Below are 9,739 nucleotides of genomic sequence, written 5' to 3' on the forward strand. Positions count from 1 at the left end.
CAAGCTAATTAGGACAAGGTGCGGGCACTATTAGTATACTATGCATGAGGCTTGCAACTTGTAAGATATAATTTACATAACACATATGCTTTATTACTACCGTTGACAAAATTGTTTCTTGTTTTCAAAACCAAAGCTCTAGCACAAATATAGCAATCAATGCTTCCCTCTGCGAAGGGCCTTTCTTTACTTTTATGTTGAGTCAGTTCACCTATTTCTCTCCATCTCAAGAAGCAAACACTTGTGTGAACTGTGCATTGATTCCTACATACTTGCATATTGCACTTGTTATATTACTTTGCATTGACAATATCCATGAGATATACATGTTATGAGTTGAAAGCAACCGCTGAAACTTCATCTTCCTTTGTGTTGCTTCGATACCTCTACTTTGAATTATTGCTTTATGAGTTAACTCTTATGCAAGACTTATTGATGCTTGTCTTGAAAGTACTATTCATGAAAAGTCTTTGCTATATGATTCATTTGTTTACCCATGTCATTACCATTGTTTTGATCGCTGCATTCATTACATATGCTTACAATAGTATGATCAAGGTTATGATGGCATGTCACTCCAGAAATTAACTTTGTTATCGTTTACCTGCTCGGGACGAGCAGGAACTAAGCTTGGGGATGCTGATACGTCTCGGACGTATCGATAATTTCTTATGTTCCATGCCACATTATTGATGATACCTACATGTTTTATGCATACTTTATGTCATATTTATGCATTTTCCGGCACTAACCTATTAACGAGATGCCGAAGAGCCAGTTGCTATTTTCTGCTGTTTTTGGTTTCAGAAATCCTAGTAAGGAAATATTCTCGGAATTGGACGAAATCAACGCCCAGGGGCCTATTTTGCCACGAAGCTTCCAGAAGACCGAAGAGGAGACGAAGTGGGGCCACGAGGTGGCCAAACACTAGGGCGGCGCGGCCCAGCCCCTGGCCGCGCCGGCCTACTGTGTGGGCCCCCTGTCAGGCCCCTGACCTGCCCTTCCGCCTACAAATAGTCTTCGTTGCGAAAGCCCCAGTACCGAGAGCCACGATACGGAAAACCTTCCAGAGACGCCGCCACCGCCAATCCCATCTCGGGGGATTCAGGAGATCGCCTCCGGCACCCTGCCGGAGAGGGGAATCATCTCCCGGAGGACTCTTCACCGCCATGGTCGCCTCCGGAGTGATGAGTGAGTAGTTCACCCCTGGACTATGGGTCCATAGCAGTAGCTAGATGGTCATCTTCTCCTTATGTGCTTCATTGTCGGATCTTGTGAGCTGACTAACATGATCAAGATCATCTATCTGTAATGCTACATGTTGTGTTTGTTGGGATCCGATGGATAGAGAATACTATGTTATGTTGATTATCAATTTATATCTATGTGTTGTTTATGATCTTGCATGCTCTCCGTTATTAGTAGAGGCTCTGGCCAAGTTTTTGCTAGTAAATCCAAGAGGGAGTATTTATGCTCGATAGTGGGTTCATGCCTCCATTAAATCTGGGACAGTGACAGAAAGTTCTAAGGTTGTGGATGTGATGTTGCCACTAGGGATAAAACATTGATGCTATGTCCGAGGATGTAGTTATTGATTACATTACGCACCATACTTAATGCAATTGTCTGTTGTTTGCAACTTAATACTGGAAGGGGTTCGGATGATAACCTGAAGGTGGACTTTTTAGGCATAGATGCATGCTGGATAGCGGTCTATGTACTTTGTCGTAATGCCCAATTAAATCTCACTATACTCATCATATCATGTATGTGCATGGTCATGCCCTCTCTATTTGTCAATTGCCCAACTGTAATTTGTTCACCCAACATGCTATTTATCTTATGGGAGAGACACCACTAGTGAACTGTGGACCCCGGTCCATTCTTTTAATCGAATACAATCTACTGCAATACTTGTTCTACTATTCTCTGCAAACAATCATCATCCACACTATACATCTAATCCTTTGTTACAGCAAGCCGGTGAGATTGACAACCTCACTGTTACGTTGGGGCAAAGTACTTTGGTTGTGTTGTGCAGATTCCACGTTGGCGCCGGAATCCGTGGTGTTGCGCCGCACTACATCTCGCCGCCATCAACCTTCAATGTGCTTCTTGGCTCCTACTGGTTCGATAAACCTTGGTTTCTTACTGAGGGAAAACTTGCCGCTGTACGCATCACACCTTCCTCTTGGGGTTCCCAACGGACGCGTGCTGTACGCGTATCAGGGACTAGACCAAGTTAGTCCGCTGCCAAGATCTTCGCCTGGAGGACACACGTATCTACTGGTCGCAGTCGACAAGTTCACCAAGTGGATCGAGGCAGTACCTGTTCGAAATCAGAAAGCCAAAACTGCCGTTCTTCAGGGGAATAACTTGTCGATTTGATATGCCCCACTGCATTGTCACAGACAACGGAACTAACTTTGACTCCAAAAAGTTTCGCAAGTTTTGTGATGATAGTGGAATTAAGCTAAAATTTGCATCGGTGGCTCACCCACAGACCAACGGCCAGGTGGAAAGGATCAATGGTCTAATAGGGGACAGCCTCAAGAAACGCCTTACGGGTGCGGCTGGAGCCTGGGTCGAGGAATTACCATCTGTACTTTGGAGTTTGCGCACCACACCCAATAGGTCGACTCAGTACACCCCGTTCTTCCTGGTACATGGAGCCGAAGCAGTTTACCATCCGACGTTCGATTCGAAGCTCCTCGGGTGACAGCGTACACAGAATCCACCTCCAACATCGCGCTGCAGGATGCCGTGGATCTCCTTGACGAAGCTCGGGATATTGCTTTGGCGAGAACAACGGTGTACCAGCAGGCGCTAAGAAATTATCACAGCCGGCGAATACGCAATCAAAGCTTCAGTGTTGGGGATATGGTACTGCGGCTGAAGCAAGAGAGACCCTCAAAGCTCGAATCTCCATGGGAAGGGCCATTCATCATCACTAAAGTGATACCAGGAGGAGCTTATCGGCTCAAAAACCCAACCTCAGGAAAAGACGTTGAAAATCCATGGAACATCGCACATTTGCGACGATTCTACGCATAGGATACAATTGTTTTCTATTATTCGGCAGCTCTTAAGTTTGCTTTTACATTATGAATAAAATTATAATCAGGTTTTCTACCTTTTTATTGATCCAGGCCTCATCATCCGAACAAATTGTTCGGGGCCCCTTCCATTGGCTCTTACTCCCATCGGGAGCGTTGGCCAAAAACACGCTCGCATGGTGTCATTAATTAAATACTCCTATCGGGAGCCAAGGTTAATGACACAAAAAATAACCCATCTAAGCCTCGAGAAAATGCGCGAGCGCTGCAGTTGATGGACATACTATCACAAAGTAAGACTCAAACCGGTGCACCGCGTGACGAAGCCAAGTGTCTAAATCCCTCGATTACTCGACGGGTGTCCGTCCTACAAAACTTACATATCGACCCCGCAATAAAATTGCAATTACAACGGAGTCGTCGGGTGAGCAGGCTGAATTGATCACTCGGCCGCCCCCGGCAATAAATCATTAATCGAATTAACAAATTCGCCAGAACTATATGATGTGTAAAACACACGTCGAAGTTACATAAGATTAACCCTTGCAGGTACGAGGACATTACAAGGTTCCCTGTCCTTCTCGGGCCTTCAGATCCCTCTCAATACCTGTCTCGATCCGTGAGATGATGGTATACGCAGGATGCCTAGCAATATCATAGTACTGGTCTAAACTCCTTCTGGTGTTTGCTATGGATTCCAAATCTAAAGTCGGATGACATGCTAACACTGAAGCAAAAGCAAGTTCAGCACCAGCCAGGAGCTCCTTTCGCACCAACAGTCGAATCCTCTCGGGGGACTTGAATCGAGTGAACAGAGCAGACAGAGTTTCGGGTGCTTGATCTAGAGGAAACATTGTCTTCCAGACCATCGGGAGATGAGCATGAAACTTGTCAAAGTAATAATGCACCTTCTCTGCTCGATGCTCGAATTTCGCCACGATAACAGCTTTTGGTCGATTCGACCACAACTCATGCTTCGGGTGAGCAACGTCAGTCATCGCTTCGATCTTCTCGTGGATCCTCCTGTTTTCCTCTGATTCATCGGAAGCAACAACTGTCAAGAAACAAATGTTAGTTCAAGAATATTCAAGTTTCATCAGAAATCAATAGATGGTAGACACTTACAGCTCAAGCTTTCGGTAGCAACACGGAGACTATCGAGAGCATGTTGTTCTATAGAAGTTGCAATCTAGCTCTTTCATTTCACCAACGCCGCCATCGCGTGAAGACTGGTAATATCCTTGTTCATTCGGGATATTTTGTCACGCAAGCCACGGACGAGACCGGATTCATCACTAGCCGAAGGGTTTACAAAAGGATCGACACGGGAAGAAGATGAGGGAATCTGCAGCACAATCCTCAATTCAGTAAAAGCATTAATATGAAATCCCATCGGGAGCGCTGGAGTGTATATATTACATTCAAAAGAATTGTTGGTGCTGGCAACAGAGCCAGAATAAAACAGGGTTGGGATAAACTGTATAAGGCCCTAATTACAACTGACAGATCAAGCGTTCAAAATCAAGGAAGAGCTGATGAAGAACCAGGGGCAGCTTCAGGCGCGGCTTTGGTCTTCGCCTCATCAACCAGCTTGAGAAGCTGATTGGTGCACATCACTACTGACTGCTTGAAAGGCTCAAGGTTGATTAGTAAATTATTGTCATCTACAGGCAATGCCTTAGACAACTTCTCTAGTTCAGAGCCCATCCCATGACCCATCAGCAGCTGGAAAGTAAGTACCGCTCCAAATAAGTGGGAACGGTGCTTTAATACCTCTACAGGCTCAGAAGGGTCGATGAGAAAAGCATCTGCCATTTCGCCTAGAGTCTTGTCCTGCTTCATCTTCGGGAAGATCATCGAGTACAGCCTCGACAATGCTCCTTTGGTCCTTTGCAGAAGTCCAAGAACTTGGACGTTGGACTCGGCAGCAAGTGATAGGGCATCAGACGTAGAATCCTCCCAAAGCATGCGAGCCCGAGTTATGGTTATATCGGCAGCACCTGGAAGAGAGCAGATGAGCAGCCTGAAAGGGAACACTAAAGAAGAGCTATGTGCTAAGAAACTTACCCAATAAATTCGTGATGGATTCACGAAGGACGCCTTCCTTTTTATCGGCTGCGGCCGCAGCCTCGCGCTTGGCATCTTGTTCATCCTTCATCTGTCGCTTCAGCCTTTTCAACTCATCCTTCAGCGAGGTGTTTTCGTTTTTAGCATCGGCAGCAAGCCTGTTGGCCTCCAGCACCTGGTCAGCCGAAGTTTTGATGACCCTCCGAAGATGAGCATTTTCAGACTCTAGTCGGATGAACTGCTCGGCAAAATCTACCACAGCGTCAACCGTGGCATAAATTGGCTGCAAAGGACTCAGTCGAATTTGGAAATTCGGCAAAGCAAGAAAGAAATCAAGACAAATAAATCACTTACATGGTCATGAGAAACCGACGAGGCGGGAGCGTTGCCAGAAGGAATAACCTTCGACACCAGAACCTTTTCCACGGTCGTCCTTGAGAGCGGCGTTGGTTTGGCAGGCGAAGGGATCGATTCTTTAGCTGACTCGGACTTCCCAGAAAATAACTTAGCCCTCTTTGCAAGAGGAACGTTGTCATCATCGTTAGAGCTGCTTAAGAAGAGTAGATGTTTAGCATACAGAACAACAAAGGATAAGTTACAAAGGGAAAATAGATGCTCACAGGTCCAGGTCGTCTTTGGCAGCAAAAAAAGCCTGTCAAACTTTTCACGATAGGGGAAGGCGGTGCGGTATCATCGGCATCACTATCTTGTCTGCTAGGACTTGATTCAGCCGTTGTAATAAGGTCCTCGTTTATCTGTTTACGCCGCCTGCTCCGGGTGAGGGCATCATCTTCGGCAGCTTCATCCTCTTGGACGTCACTATCTTCAAGGACTGTTATCACCAGAATTTGACCGAGTCAGAGGTGGGCCGCGATCAAGATGGACTTGAAGAATATACATGGAAGAAATACGTGAATCGGCATGTTATGCAAAGTTTGGGCTAGTTTGCCCGTGTATCTGTAATATAGTAGGATACGTGTCGGTTAGTTAGAGTTTGTCTCGTGCACGGTTGGGATTATTCCCACGTTAGAAAGTCTGCGGACTATAAATATGTATCTAGGGTTTATGAAATAAACAACAATCACGTTCACCACAAACCAATCTAGGCGCATCGCCAACTCCCTTGTCTCGAGGGTTTCTTCCGGGTAAGCATCATGCTGCCTCTTGCGATCTAGGCAGTACAAGTTTATTCGTCGTTCATGCGTTGCTCGTACTGAAGCCTTTTTGATGGCGAGCAACGTAGTTATCTTAGATGTGTTAGGGTTAGCATTGTTCTTCATATCATATGCTATCGTAGTGCAACCCTTAGACATATAGCCGCCCTTACGCCTATCTTAGGCGTAGGGGCGGCACCCCGCTTGATCATTATTTAGTAGATCCGATCCGTTATGGTTGCTCCTTGTTCTTCAAGGATTAGTTTAATATCTGCATAGTTAGGCCTTACAAAGGGTTGGAGGATCCAGCGACGTGTAGGGTGTAGTTTGCTAGCCCTAGACAGGATGTTCCGAGGATCAACTTCGTGTTGGTTTTTAGGCCTTGTCTAGGATCGGCTTACGATCACCGTGCGCGGCCGCGAGGCCCAATCACGAGTAGGACGTTCCGATTATGCGGTGAAAACCCTAAATCGTCATAGATCGTTTTAGCTTTATCTTGATCAAGCAGGACCACCATATATTCGTGCACCTCGTACGAATCATGGGTGGATCGGCTCCTTGAGCCGATTCACAGGACAACCTGAGAGCCGATCGAGGCTCGTATTTAATGTTTACGTGTATGCCATGCAGGAAACTAAGCGAGGCATCTCCATCACCTTCCTGACCAGGTATAGGTCAGGTGGCACGCCCTTGCACCAGCATCGGACGTGCGTGCCGGAGTCTTTGCGGGCCGTCGCTCGGAGGGACCAGGGCCAGCCGCAGCCCTAAGTTGCTCCCGGCTCTCCTGTGTTGCCCGTCGCTGCTCGCCGGTAGGTTTCCGACCGCAACACATTCTGGCACGCCCGGTGGGACAATCTTCGACATCAACCACATCGCCATCTACATCTGAGATGGCGGACGGCACTCCAGTCACGTACGAGGATCTGACCGAGGAGCTCAAGAAGAAGTACGACGAGGTCAAAGCGATCCTCGAAGCCGACCTCATCGGCTCTTTTCACAGAACCCGTTCCCATGGCGTCAGGTGGAAAGGGTTCTCACCTGAAGGCACGCTCGATGGAGTAGACCTGTCCGCCCTGTCAGAAGAACGCACCAGGTCCCTGCGTCAGGAGATTAGCTACATGGTGGCTCACTCGCTGCACCGCCACTCTGAGAACCTGGTGAACACTTTGGAGCGTGTTGCTCTTCGGGTGATCCAGGAAATCATGAGGCACCAGTACTCTCCGTCAGGACCAGCTCTCGGGACATACCAAGGAGAGATGCCACTCCAGTCCCGTCCACCGCTGCCATTTGCGTTGGCAGCACCAGAAGTGCCGAATTCACCGGCATTCGTCGTCTACAAGGTCGGTGGTGACCCTAGTGACTGCCAGTTCTTGCATGAGGCGCCTAAGGAGATCCCTCATGGGTACACGTGCACATACGTGCCAGACTACGGTAACTGGGCGCTCACAAACCAAGCCGCAACAGCAGGGACTTCTGGAACAACAGGAGGAACTTCGGGAACAGATCTTGAGAAGCAGACGTGGCTAGCTAAGTATGCCACTCCGACAAACCTCCAGAGCTCAGCTCCTGCAGTTGGCTCAGAGTTGGAAAAACAAGCATGGCTGGCTAAGTATGCCACTCCGGCGAATCTTCAGGGTTCGACTCCTGCAGCCAGCACCGCGGATCAAATCAGTACGATCCTGAGAGACCAGTTCGGCATGGTGCCGAAAAGGAGGACAATCGGCTATTCCAAGCCGTACCCCAACGAGTACGAGTTGGTCCCGCTACCACCCAAATATCGGCTCCCTGATTTCTCCAAATTCAATGGCTCAGATGGTTCCAGCTCCATCGAGCATGTGAGCCGATATTTGGCGCAGGTAGGAACGGCCTCAGCATCGGATCCACTACGCGTGAGGTTCTTCGCACAGTCCCTCACGGGATCGGCTTTCGGGTGGTACACTTCGTTGCCACCGGACTCGATCCGGACTTGGAAGCAGTTGGAAGAACAGTTCCACATGCAGTATCACTCAGAGGCTTCGGAGTCTGGCCTTGCCGATCTGGCACAAATACGTCAGAAGCGTGGAGAAACTGTGGCAGAATACGTCCAGCGCTTCAGAAATCTTAGGAACCGATGTTATTCGGCTCGTGTGACTGAAAAGGAAGCAGTCGAGTTGGCAGTGGTGGGCCTTGCGTCACCAATCAAGGACATGGCCTCCCAAGCAGACTACCCTTCACTGGCGCACATGGTTCAGAAACTGTCGGCATATGAACAGCGCCACCCGGACTTGTACCAGGACAAATTCAAGCGTGCGGTAGTACTGGTTGAGGCAGATGAAGACGAAGGCTCTGCGGGAGATCAAGAGGTAGCAGTGGCTGAATAGACTCGGGGGGCAACCCCCGTGTCCTGCAAATGGGTTAAGCCACCAGGTCCGCCCAGAGGGTTTGATTTTGACGTGACTAAAACTGAGCTAATCTTCGACCTCTTACTCAAGGAGAAGCAGTTGAAGTTACCCGAAGGCCTCAAAATCCCCACGGTACAGGAGCTGAACGGAAAGCCATACTGCAAATGGCATAACTCGTTCTCCCATGCCACCAACGACTGCAGGGTGTGGCGTCAGCAGATCCAAATGGCGATAGAACAAGGACGTCTGATTTTTAACCAGTACGCCATGAAGGTCGACACCCACCCCTTCCCCGCCGTTAACATGGTGGAGTGCACTTACCCTGAAGGTTGCCAGCCAGGATTCTCGTTCAACATCAACATGGTAGGACCTGGACACCACTCTGGCAAGGATGGAGACGAGGGCAGCTGCTCTCGTAGCAAGGACACAGAGGAGGCCGCTCCACGCGATCGGCTCCGGCACGATGGCAAGCGCTACATCACAGAGGGAGAAGTGAGGAATGTAAGATATCAGCGACCTCTCTCCGATCACCTCCTCAACAAGTACGTGAGTCAATATAGCCAACACCGATGATCCAGTGACGATGATGATAGAGACCGTCTGGCTAGGGACGCCAGGAGACATCGTCGGCATGATCGCGATGAGGAGGAGTACGAGCGCCGTGCCAAGGAAAAATCGAGGGAGCAAGACGACGAGGATAGGCACTGGGACTACCCCTTCTTCAGACACTGCTGGGATTCAGGAATGAGCCGATTGCCTACAATCGGCAACTGCCCAGAATGTAGACAGAAGAGGAAGGATGCAGCTAACGTGTCCGTGTTCAAACGTCTAGGGCCTCTCCCACCTCGAAGCAAGCACGCTGAGTCCCCTCGGGTGGAAGATCTCGAGGATTTGGAAGACGATGAAGAAGAAGAAGAAGAAGACAGGTACCACCGGCCAAGGTGGTGCCCTGATGGACTCAGCCGTTCCCAAAAGCGTAGGGTTCAGCGACTGCGCGGCTTGGAGGAAGCCGAAAGGTTATACCTGCACACGCTAAGGAAAGCGCGGCCTGATCTGGCCGCGAAGATCCAGCGAACCCTGG

Source organism: Lolium perenne, chromosome 2 (assembly GCF_019359855.2).
Source record: "Lolium perenne isolate Kyuss_39 chromosome 2, Kyuss_2.0, whole genome shotgun sequence".
In the NCBI taxonomy this organism is placed as follows: domain Eukaryota; kingdom Viridiplantae; phylum Streptophyta; class Magnoliopsida; order Poales; family Poaceae; genus Lolium; species Lolium perenne.